Raw genomic sequence first — 13,340 nt, 5'->3', positions numbered from 1 at the left:
TACCCTTTTCATGTCAGCAGTTCCTGTTGAATTGGCATCAAAAGAAACAAAAAGTTGGGTGGACTTGCAGAGATCTTTAGCCCACTTCAAACAAAAACCCAAAGATCTTTTCACACTCATTTTGGGGTGAAGGCCCGCACCAGAATACATATGAAAGGCTGGGAATTCCTTTGGCAGTATGATAAATTCATTAGGGTGGAATACCTTCACCACCTTTCAAAAGGCAAGTCCAAAGCACCACCTGATCCTTGTTAAAAATCTGTTATAAGGTGGATCAGCCACTCTGAGCTGAATTCATTGCTATCAGCAAAATTACTAATAGGTAGGAAATCTGAATTCATAGCAGTTCAAGAGGGCTTTCATCAGGACCATGACTACATTAATAATCCATGAGGCAGAGAGGTTTTGTATTGGTTTTTTATTAATTTTTGTTGGTATTTTTAGTGTAGTCTTCAAATGCACCAGGCTCATCAAAGGACCTGACAACAAGGGGCTGCAGAGATGCTTTTCATCTCTCTCATCTAGTTCACAATAGGCCAACATGTGAATGTATATTGAAAGTGCAGAAATTCACTCTAGAATGTGGCAGGAGCAATCTAGAGGTTTTGGCAGCTGGGTGGGGCACTTTAGGCCTATGGCACCTATGAAAGCATGAGAGGAGGTTTGAATTTTGAAAGCTGGGAGATAGTTGAGTTTTTTTGGTACAGAGGAGGCTTCTCCTCTTTCCCTCACCTTTTATGAGTGGAACTGGCATGACATTTTGAGGGGTTTGAATTGACAGCCACAACTGCCCTAATATCTATCACTAGTGCATCCTACAACAATGAATAATGGAGCTGGCTGGAAAATCAAAAATTTCCTGAGAGAAATTTTGATCAAAATAATCATTCAAAATTTTATTTTCTGTGGTAAATTTTGAAATTATCTGGAACTACACATTTGTTTTGAGTTGACCTTTCAATTTTTGGTTTTCTTTTTTATCTACATTGTTATTTTATTTGGATTTTCCATACTTGGAATGTGGGGGGAGGGGGAGGAAATGTCTTCTCCTTTCTACCTATTTTTTCCCCACTGAGAAAATTAAAAAGGGAGAGAAAAGCCAAAAAATCCAAAAATAGAAAATGCACAATTTTTTCATTTAAAAAAAACACTTTTATTTAAAAATATATTCAAAATTCAGTGTTTTGTTTCAAAACCAATTTTCTTCATTTACAACTTTTCCATAGGAGAATCAAAATTTTTCACTGAATTCAACATTTTCCCATCAAAAAAATAAATTACAGTTAAACCTCATTTTTTGGCAGGATACTGTTCCATGTGAACATTTTTTACTTGCTCTAATGGATAAGCAGATTAACTGGATGTTTCCACTACCTCATTCATCAGTAAAATAATAATTATCAATTATCAAATTGCCATTATTAGGTTTCAGAGCTAACAGCCTACTGAGATGAAGGGGGGAAATTCACATCTCTCAAATATATACTTTCCAGTTGCCTGCAGAGTCAAGTAGCCTCCCTCACCCCTTTAACTAATCCAGAAATGTATTCCAATGGTACTGGCAGACAGATTCTCTCATTCTGGGGAGCAGAACTCATTTAGCCCTCTACTTAGATCCCACTGACCTGCCAGTCTAAAACTTAAGTTACAAAATATGATTCCTGAAGGAGCAGCTAGGCTGTCACAGTATCAGTACAGTATTCTCCCAAGCATCACCAACTCGAGCAGCTAAAATGAGATATCACTGATAATTAACAGTATTGATATGAAAAGCATCATTGATCATGTAAGGTAACATCTCACTTAGATTAATGGGACAGTTCACACCTCTCAGAACTATTGTTTAAGGCCATTATAAACTCATATAGATATCATTGCATTAGTTACACTTGGTTCACACTTTCAAAAATGTATTCACATAAGAGCCAGTGACTTACTTGTTTTTTAATGAAATCCAAGATTCTGATGCTAGGCAGCTTGAGAGAAGTGCTCGTAGGTATACTGCCGTGTATCTCAATTTGAGCTATGTGTATAGGGAAGGGAGGGAGACCAGGGGCTTGATTGGAGGGAGCGGGAGGTGCGGTGCGGTGCCTCAAAGGCTTGGATAATACACATCATGTCTAAAATTAGATTTCAAACTCTTGGGACAGAAATTGGGTGCAATTCTGGTTCCATCAAAATCAATGGCAAAGCTGTCATCGACTTATATGGGATCAGGATTTCATCCCTTGTCTTTCTCTTTCTCTTCTAACCTATCTTGCAATCTTTGGGGCACTATGAAAATTGCAAATGATAATATATAATAATAAAATCAGTTAAATATGGATATGTAGAAGGGTCAGATTCTGATCTTATGTACATAGCTATAAATCCACTTACTTCATTGAATTTGATTGAGATAATCTGGTGTAAATCTGGATTGAGAGCAGAATTTGGCCCATTAACTTCTTGATGTTTATCTGAATCAAACCTCTGAAATTTGCCCATCTCTACCAGAAATGTTGAATGATTTACCTTCCTTAAAATGAGATATATATCTCAGCCAAAGCAGATTGTCAGTTTCAGTTTTGATAATTTCTTTCCCAAGATGTAACAATTCATACAACCCTTTTCTTTATTTTCAGTAATTTGAAGTGAAAAGCCTGTATATTGGAAAGTTCTGTAAAGTAGTCTGTCACCTAATATAATACATCTTAATATGTTGGTTTTTAAACCAATCACATTTAATGCTGAATTGCAAAAGGTGACAGAACATTGTCAGAAATAATGTAACATTTTGGAAACTCTAAAAGATCTAATGTTGACCTTGTACATCTGTCCTTTTCTTCCTTTCTTTTTCTGAATGCTTATGAACTTATTCTGAATTTAGGTGTTTCAAGGATCAGTTTGAAGCAGTGTTTTTTTGAACTCAGATGGGTCATAGGAATTTTCTCAGCACTCTATTCTAATTTGCAGTTTTGCTTTAATAAAAGCCCCAAATATATTGCTACTGTCTAGACGTTTTATCTGAAACAAGTGTCCTTTGTAGTCTCAGAGGACTTTTCTGTTTTATTTCCAGTAAATCAAAGTCTGTGAAGAGCTTTGGTTCTTATTAAGACATACCCTTCACAGTCCAGTGATTGCCAACGATGGCAAGCCATTGACAGTTCATTTACATATAAGTGATGACTTCCATCAAGGAGTTGGCTCAAAAATACAATGGACATTTAGAGCATATTCAATATTTCTTGTTCTTTGATGAGCATCTAGTGCCAATTTATATATAGAAACTGACTATTGGAAAGTGAAAACTTCTCTTCACTAACCTTACACTGCCTTCTACAGAATTGAACTGACATATTGTCACTGAACTAAAAAGCAAGTTCATTTCTCTGAAGAGGCATGTAGAACAAGTTGAGATCAAGAAGCATCAATACAGTTATAAGTTTCATAGATGACAAACCAAGCCAGACTATTTGGTAACATGAGTTACCCAACCATAAGCTAGGCAAAAATGTGAGCTTTAATTCATCACACGTGCCCACTGGTACCGTCTTACCGGTAAAGATGTGGTATGTTTTTATCATCATGCCATCAAACCCCATTCTGAACAGGGTTAGACAACTCAGTGGTAGATATGCTGTTGCGCCTACTGGTGGCAAATTATGGGTCCCATTTTTGCCTGCGAAGCCAAGACCTAGAAGAGTAACTGCCTGGAGAGTGTAAACAGGATGCTCTTATAATTCATTAATAACATACGTTTGTCTTAAACCCCTCTAGTAGCTAGGAGTGTGATGGGGCTGATGTAGGTAGAAACTTGGCTGTGGTAATTGCACACACAATTGTCCCCCTGCAGAGAGGAGAATGACTGAACCATGCATGACAGATGTTAGTCACCTCACTTAATGCTCTACTGGGAGGAGCTTAGATACAATGGTGATGAAGGCAATACAAGAACATATATTGAACACAAACAAACAAACTTTAAAAGCCTCTCAGTGTTCAGAAACAACCATAGGGGAATGCCCAGTCCTGTTCATTCCTTCCAGATGCTGGTGACTGCTGGATTATTCGACCTGCAGACACATCAATTGGCATAATCATTTTCATTGGTTCTGTGAAAAGCTAGAGAAAAGGAGAGAAATAGTTCCCCTCCCAGGCCATGGAGCCTGCTTCACTTAAGCCTAACAGCTGGAATCATTTTTATGGCTCCACTGTGTGGGAGCAAGGCCAGGAGGAGCAATGTAGCGTCCCCTTTCTAAGGATGACTCTGCAGCCAGACTCCCATGGGCACTGCTGCTCAAGGAGTTCATATGGAGGTTTCACATCATGCCGTGGGTGTGCAGCTCTGCACAACATACCTAAATCCTACAGTTCACAGTGGAATCACACTGGTTCCATGGACAAAGGCCCATCTGCACTCACAGGGAGGATGGGGAAGCAAGATATTTCCCTTTTAGGGCCAAATTCTGAAATGCTTACTCAATTACTAGACAAACTCTCATTGAAATCAATGGGAGATTTGCCAGAGTAAAGACTAAGGACGTGAGGATCTGGCCCCAGTTTTAAGAAAATGTTGTAATACTCTTTTTAAAAAATCACTGGCTGATGTGTCTACATTTTCCCCACAAATTAAAATAACTTTTCTTTCTCAGTTGAGATTTTATTGTGCTGATTTTTTCCTTTAAAGCATTTGTACATGCTTCCTATACTGTTACCGTATATCCTGTGACATGCACACCAACATATATACTTCAGAAATAGAGCCTGAGTAACATAGCTTACTGGATTTTCAAAGACTAGCTTTAAGAGCCTAACTGATGATGTTTGTCTGCATGTAGAATTTCTATGTATTGTGTATACACAGATGTAGTATTTTTTTTTCTCTTCTGCCTATAACAGACTCCTTACAATCAAACTCCTTGCTTTTGGACACCTGCAGAAGAATTTGACATTTAAAGATTGTCAGCTACTTTCCATCCATCATCGCTAGGAATCCTGAGCAGAAAGGTTTTTCAATTTCCACTCTCTCATTGATGAGGCTACTAACTCTCCTGCCACTCGAATGTCAGCTGCCTTTAATGCTGGATGTCCACTCACTATAACACAAAATGAACAGATTTGTTTGTAAATTAGAAGTCCACAAATAAAGATTACTCAAACTGCAAACAGCATTACCAAAATGAACCCTTATGAGACAAGATTTGACATGTTACCACATGGTAAACTATTAGTTAAATCAGAGAAGATGGGGATTAGTACAAGAATTGGAACTGGCTAAAGGGAAGACAACAACAGGCTATGGTGAAAGGTGAATGATCAGATTGGAAGAAGGTGACCAGTGGAGTTGCTCAAGGATCTATCTTGGGACCAGTGTTATTCAATATGTTACTTGATGATGCTGGCACAAAAAGTACAAAAGTGCTAATGAAATTTGCCAGTGACACAAAGTTGGATGGCATCGTCAATACAGAGGATATCAGAACATTATTGAGGAAAATCTGGATGACCTTGAAGACTGGGCTGACAGAAATGGGATGAAATCCAATGGTACGAAGTGCAAGGTCATGCACTTAGGGTCTAATAATAAGAATTTCTGCTTCCAGCTGGGAACTCATGAGTTGGAAAAAATGGAGGAGGAGACAGACTTTGGTGTGTGGGTTGATCACAGGATGATTTTGAGCCACCACTGTGATGCAGCTGTGAAAAAGGCAAATGCAATCCTAGGATGTATCAGGCAAGGTATTTCCAGTAGAGGAGTATTAATACTGTCGTACAAGGCATTAGTAAGAGTTTGTTTGGACTACTGTATAAAGTCCTGGTCACCCATGTTCAAGAAAGATGGAATGGAGGGCCTATCTTATGAGAGGAGATGAAGAATTTAGCTTGTTTAGCCTAGCAAAAAAAAAGGCTGAGGGGGATAAAATTGTTTTTTATAAGTACATCCGAGATGGAGAGGGAAACAACAAGGAGAATGATGAGCTATTTAAGCTAAAGGACAATGTTGACACAAGAACAAACAGGTATAAACTGGCCCTGAACAAATTCTGGCTGAATAAAGGTGTCTAACCATCAGAGGAATGAGGTTCTGGAACAGCCTCCCAGTGGGAGTTGTGGGGGCAAACAACTTAATTAGTTTAAGACCGAGCTTGACAAATTTGAATGTGATTGTAGAAGGGGTTGCTTGCGCTGGTAGGGGGCAGGGTTCAGCAGCCTGGGGATCATTATCATTATGTGTTCCTAAAAGCTCATGTTCCTAAAAGCTTCAGCCAGCCACCCTCAGAGGTTAGAAAGGGATTCTCCCACCTCCAACACCCCTAATGTACTCTGAATTTTGTGAGTGGATTTTTGGTCTCCTTCCATGGAGATGGCCATGGCTGGAGATGGGACACTGGAGCAAGGTGGGCCAGAACTCTGATGTGGCTCTGACCATTCTCTCTCTCTCTCTCTCTCTCGGGTGCTTGACTGGCTGGTTCTTGCTCACAATATCAGTGTCTAATGTGATAAACTCAGGACAGACAGCTGCAAGGGTGGGGTAGAAAACAGTCCCAGAAGGGTAAAAGGCCCTCCTCCCTATCAACTGAGGAGGGGTCACTACAGGTCAATCAGGTTCAGCTGAGAAGGGGTTACCAGAGATCAATTAGTATCAGCTGAGAGAAAGATACCTGAGGTCAATTAGGATCAGCTGAGTCCAACTAAGGGATGCCTGAGACCTTTTTAAACCCTCCCCTGTTGGGAAGAGAGAGGGGAAGTTAAGCTGCTAGTAGATGAGGAGCAGCAAGACAGCAAGCCTCGCCAGAAGGGGAGGCTGCATTCCCTTCCATAAGGGAGAAAAACAAGCACAAAAGTCTGCTGGAGAAAAGGAACAGACTTCCCCTGTGCAACCAAGAGGGACTGTTTACCCAAGCCTGTCTCACCAAGGCTCAAAACAGCTGAGGCTGGGGAGACTGAGAAGGTGCCTTGCCACACTAACTAATGGCCAAATGTAGGATCAGAAGTTGTAGTGACTTTGGGTGGGTGGAGGGGGGTCACCTTCCTCTGCAGCATGAGGGTGTGGGTCACTTGCTAGGATCTGGGTATATCTCACATAGTCATTTACCTGCCATTAGAGGGGCCTCAGACATTGGAGCACCTCCATCACTCCTATTTTCTCGCTATAGCACATAATTGTCTGATCTCCTGTGGGCAGTAATATCTTAGTCTAATTCAGTTGTTGGATTTAGTGTGCAGGTGCTGGGTGGTATTGTTGGCCTCAGATATACAGGAGGTCAGGCTAGATGATCTGGAGGTCCTTCTTGCCTTAAACTCTGTGACTGCAAGATTGATATCTGAAGGTGAATGTGCATCCCAGTAAAGACTTCTATCTATAATTCACTGACAGAAAACTTTATTAACGCAGAGTTAAGGTTGCCTGATAGTATCTCTTACAGCCCGCCTTAGATATAAAGTCCCTGCATATTGAGCCATGAAGATTGGACTTGAAGTCAGGAGAGGACATTGCCCAGCCATCGTACTGGCAGCAGCCATGCACTCTTCCATGATTAACCTGACTGTACCAGATCAGTAATAACACTGGGGAGCTTCTAAAAGTCTGGATAAAGCCATAGAATGTGGCCATGGCTATTCAGTGCTGCAGACTTTTGCTAAGTGTATAGTTGTGGTGGTGGTATCTCTGCCCTTCCAGATTGTTGTGTTCTGCAAAACTCAAATGTCTGAAAACCAGGAAATACTGAGATAAGACACATGCTCATGCAACTATAACTCTTCCCCCACTGGAGCTGGCAATAGCATAGAATTATCTGCATGTACTCCAGTTGCATTCACTGTGATATATGTAACTGTATTGAATGGTGAAAGTATTATATGAAGCAGTTTGGCAGAGTTGTGATAGTGATGTGAGGTATTCATGTGAGCCTCTCTCCCTGACCTCCATGTATGCAATCAATGAAAGAGGTTCATGTGTATCTTGAGAAATCTAGTATGTCTAATTTCAGCAATGAGTTCTGAAGGTTACATCCGTAGCAGGACACAAGGGTCTTCTTTCCATGGGAATTGTCATCAGGTAGGTGAGAGATAAGAGTGGTCTGTGGGATTAACGAGGAAATGAGTAAGTGAAAATACAGTGTTAGATGGCACTGTGTGCATAAGATTGTAAAAGGTGTCGTAGGGGCTGCAAAATTTAGCAATTGTGGTATTCTTTCTGTGAGGTAGACTAAGTGTTTCAGTGTAGGGCAGGTGTAGGAAGCTCCTATTCAACAAAGGCAGAGTATTGGTATGTGTGTATTGGGGCATTGCTCAAAGTGGTCAGACAATCTGACTAAGCATGAGAATTTTAGAGCACTTAGAAGAATCAACCTTTAAACAGAAAAGTTTTCTCAATCTTGTCTGTAGGAAAGCTGACGCTCTGCTATAATTTTGTACAACATTAATAATCAGCAACTGCTTTGCTATATCCAGATCCCTAGCACAGTATAATCCTGAAAGCACAGGAGGCCTTGAGAGCCATTTCCTAGCTCCCACATGAGGGCGGGGGTAGGGAGAAGGGTTTAGACATCTCCAGAGGGACAAACCCCTCTCCCAAATCCCAGCACACACAAGAATGGAGAATGTGGGGCTGATAGACAGCCCCCTTATATCTTATCCCCCATACCACCTGCCATCCTCCTCAATGTTAACCCTCCCAAGGTTCCACACCTCCACTCCCACTGTCCCTAATCCCCAATCCCACTCCCTGACCTAAACCCTCAATCCTTCTCCCCAGGGCCAGCTTTGGCTTTCTGGCTGCCCCAAAGAAGAAGGAAAAAAAATGGGGCGGCCAGAACGGCAAACCAAAAAAACAAAAACAAAAACCTGCAGCGCGGCTGGAGCGCGGGTGCAGGGGGACCGGTTGGGAGGAGGTCGGGGGGAACGGGTGGGAGAGAGCGAGAAGGGGGCGGCCAGGGCTACAGCAGGGGCGCTGCCACGCGGCCCCTCCCGCCGCAAGGGCTCCGCTCCGGTCGGCGGGGAGGGAAGGAAGAGGATTGCCCTACAGGGCGCTCTGGTTCTCCGCGCTGCCGCCCCCTACAGGGCGGCCAGAGCCGAACAAAACAAAACAAAAAGCGGCCGTGCCGCCCTAGGATTGGGCAGAATGGCGCCTCAAACAATCTGCTGCCCCAAGCACCAGCTTGCTCAGCTGGTGCCTGGAGCCAGCCCTGCTTCTCCCCTCCTCTACGACCCATCCCCATTTATCCCCCTCTCCCTTCGGCAGTCCGTAACTCCCTCCCCCATTCCTTCCAACCCCTCCAGTCCCTAATCTCTCAACACTTCCCAGCAAGAATTCACGTGTGTAATTTATTTTGGTTTTGAATGTAGTTTGATCACCTGAATTTTTTGCTGCACTCAGATCACATTTCCCAACAAAACAAAACAAAAATAAAATAACCCAACCCTTTGACAAAGGCAGATTGTAGCAACATGACTATATTTCATTATCCTATTTCTGCCAAGGGTTGGCTTCAAACAAAGTGCCCAAATGCAGTTCAGATTCAATGGCCACATCACGTCCCCTTGAGGTGTGTGTGTTTGTGTAAAAATGTTTTGTCCATTAATGTTTCCAATATTGCTTCCTAAAAGGGGATGTGTTTGCCTTGCACTAGCTGGGGTAAATGTTGAGTGACAGACTCTTTGGGACCCGACCAGAGCTATGGTTTGATCCGTAGGCCTGTACACACAAAAAAAAAAAAAAAAAAAAAAAAGGTTGGTTTAATGTGTCAACCTTCAGAAAAGTTTTTCTTCTTGTGGGAGGGCTGTATTTTGGAAGCTGTGTGGTCAAATGACACCAATTTTGGATCATTAGCCCTACACCATATCCTCATGAGGCATACCCAATTTCAAAGCAATCTGAGTAAACATGCAGGTTTTAGGGCACTGTGAATAGTCATCCTTTAAACTGACTAAAGTCATCCTTTAACTGCAGTAAATCTGGTGCTCCCCTATAATAAAAGAATAATGCTAGATTATAAAAAAAAAATCAGCAACATGGAGTTATTACAACATATATTTTTCTCAGAGGTGCTTACAGAATTATACCCTCCTCACAAACAAAGCTCGCTGAATGTGTCCAAATTGTTGAGGGACTTTATCCTCACAAGTTTGATCTTGCAGCCATTGAATTCCCAAAACTATAGTCCATAAAGGAGTTTGGGAGTGCAAGCAATGCAGAATCAGGCCCCGTGTGATACAAGAGAATGATTGCTGCTTTTGCTTATTTTTAGTTCTTTAGAACAGGGGTCGGCAACCTACGGCATGCGTGCCAAACACGGCACGCAAGCCGATTTTGAATGGCACACGGTTGCCTGCGGTGGTTCCGACCCCCAGCCGCACTCAGCCCCGCCACCCACCGCTCTCCCCTGCTGGGGCAGGAGGCAGAAGCTTCATCCTGCAGCAGCCAAGCTCCCTCCCTCCCCAGCTTCTTCCCCCAGCCGCGGTGCAGCCTGCTTTCCTGCCCCTCCTCCTCTCCTTCCCTGCGCCGGCCCTTGCAAAGGGAGAGGGGAGGAGTGGCAGCGTGCTCGCTGCTCCACAAAAGCCCCGCGGCCCCACTCTCCCGGCCGGAGCTCCAGCCGGCGTGTGGCAGCCCCGCGGCCCTTGCTAAAGCCGGCTCTTGGTAAAGGAGGCAGAGAAGAGGTAGGGACGGGGCCTTGGGGAAGGGGGTGGAACAGGGCATATCCCTTTCAGCCCCCTGCCATGGGCTGCTCAGGGCAGAGGACAGGGGGCTGGGAGCTCCCCCACGAGCCGAGCACCCCAGCCCTCTGCCCTGAACCCCTCCGACACCCAGCCTTCTGCCCTGACCCACCCCACTTCAGCCTTCTGCCCTGACCTCTGAAGCCCCCCACACTCCCATCCTTCTGCCCTGACCTCTGAAGCCCCCCACACCCCCATCCTTCTGCCCTGCACCTCCCACACTCCTCCAGCCCTCTGCCCTGCACACCCCACACACCACCAGCCCTCTGCCCTGACCTCTGAAGCCCTCCACACCCACCCTTCTGGGGGTGTGGAGGGCTTCAGAGGTCAGGCCCCACTCAGCCCACTGCCGGCCTAGGTGAACAGAACGCCAGGCTGGCAGCGAGCTGAGCAGGCTGGTGGCATAAGATCAGCATTTTAATTTAATTTTAAACAAAGCTACTTAAATATTTTGAAAACCTTGTTTACTTTACATACAACAATAGTTTAGTTATATAATATATAGACTTATAGAGAGAGACCTTCTAAAAAACGTTGAAATGTATTACTGGCACGCGAAACCTTAAATTAAAGTAAATAAATGAAGACTCGGCACACCGCTTCTGAAAGGTTGCCTATCCCTGCTTTAGAAAGACAAAATCAGAAAAACAACGAACACTATTATGCCTCCTGAACTTGGCCAAGAGGTGCAGTTTTTAAAACAGTTTGCAATAATAGGGTTACCATACGTCCGGATTTTCCCGGACATGTCCGGCTTTTGGGGGCTCAAATCCCCGTCCGGGGGGAAATCCCCAAAAGCCAGGCATGTCCGGGAAAATTGGGAGGGAGGGCTCGGCCGGGGCCTCTTTGGCCGGGGCCGGTGCGGGGTCGCGGGGCCGGGGGCATGGTGCCGGGCCGGGGCCGGGCGGGGAGCCGGGGGCGCGGTGCCGGGCCGGGGTCCGGGCCGGGAGCCGGGCCGGGGTCGCGGGGGGGTGCGCTGGGCCGCGGGGCCGGGAGCCGGTCCGGGGTAGCAGGGGGTGCGCTGGGCCGCGGGGCCGGGAGCCGGTCCGGGCCGCCGGGGGGTGCGCTGGGCCACGGGGCCGGGAGCCAGTCCGGGGTAGCGGGGGGGGTGCGCTGGGCCGCGAGCCGGTCCAGGCCGCCGGGGGGTGCGCTGGGCCGCGGGGCCGGGAGCCGGTCCGGGGTAGCGGGGGGGTGCGCGGGGCCGCGGGGCCGGTCCAGGGTCGCGGTCGCGGGGTCGCGGGGCCGGGCCGCCGGCAGTGCTGGGCGGGCCGGGGGTGGTCGGCCGGGGGCCGGGGCCGGCACCCCAGGGCCCGAGCCGACCCAGGCTGGAGCCGCCGGGGGGCCAGCCTGGGCCGCGCCTCCTCCCCCCACACTCCCCCTTACCTGCTTCAGGCTTCCCGCAAATTAAATGTTCGCGGGAAGCAGGGGAGGGGGCGGAGACTTTGGGGAGGGGGTGGAGTTGGGGCGTGGGCGGGGCTGGGGGCGGGGCCGGGGCCCCATGGAGTGTCCTCCATTTGGAGGCACAAAATATGGTAACCCTATGCAATAATTACTTGTACAAATATTCGGTAAATATTTTTAGATTAACAAAATGATGAAAAATTAAAACAAATGTATTAATACAATCCTTATGAGAACAGAAAAAGCAACTTTAACATGCTTATAAAACAAAAGATGAAATTAAAAAGATGGAAGGCCAGGCAGAATTACAGCCCCTGCATTGTGGGCAGTGAAAAGACTGAATAGTACCCCAAAGGAGGCAGGAAAGAGGTGTGATCATAGATCCACTCTTCTACACCAGCAGCTCAGAAGCTCAGTAAGTTTCACTACAGAGAGGGGTGCAGAAGTGCTCCAAAGGCAAAATACTTCCTGGTGTTCCCCACACACCCAGCAGTGGCACCTCTATGGAGGAGCTCAAAGTGGGTGCATAGGAAGCCACCTGGCTCTTGATCTAGATCAGGTAAACATGGGAGCAACCATGCTTAGTTGGGAGAAGCTCTGCTAACTTTAGTACATTTATAACACGGCACTTAGCATCCTGTAGTGTCACCTAGCAATGCCTCACAGACAGAATATTTATTTTAAAACAAGCAGCTACAATACACAGCTATGTTGCTGGTATGTTTACTTTAAAATAAACACTGTGACACTTATTTGGCATAATTTGATGAATGCAACATTTCTAGATGGCCATAATTTTCAATAGATAAAAAAATTAACACCAGGAAGTTTTTAATTTTTTCCAAAATAGGGAAAAACAAGCAAATAAAGGCCCCTATCCTGCTAACACCTACACGTATCTGAGCAAATGACATGTCACTGACTTGAAGTCAATGGGGCCATTCATATGAGTAAAGTTACAAGGGAAAGCTTTGGCAGCAGTGATCCCCATATCACTGCTGATCCAGCTAAAGTTATTCCAGTAAAAGGTAACCAAAAGTCTCCAAAAGATCAAAAAACTGCTGCTGCTTCTTTTCCTTCTAAGTCTATATACTAACAATACCCCATGAGAAGTAGTTCCATCATATGGCTTATGATTTTATTGACACAAGCAGAGTCATGCTACATTTGAGAACTGAACATACTCCTTGTAAATCTTTCAAAACTCTTATTTTCACCTTTAACAGATTTGAATGAGCAAC

This window comes from Malaclemys terrapin, chromosome 5 (genome assembly GCF_027887155.1).
Source record: "Malaclemys terrapin pileata isolate rMalTer1 chromosome 5, rMalTer1.hap1, whole genome shotgun sequence".
Taxonomy (NCBI): Eukaryota; Metazoa; Chordata; order Testudines; family Emydidae; genus Malaclemys; species Malaclemys terrapin.
The sequence above is the reverse complement of the archived record's forward strand: the minus strand, read 5'-3'. Positions refer to the sequence as shown.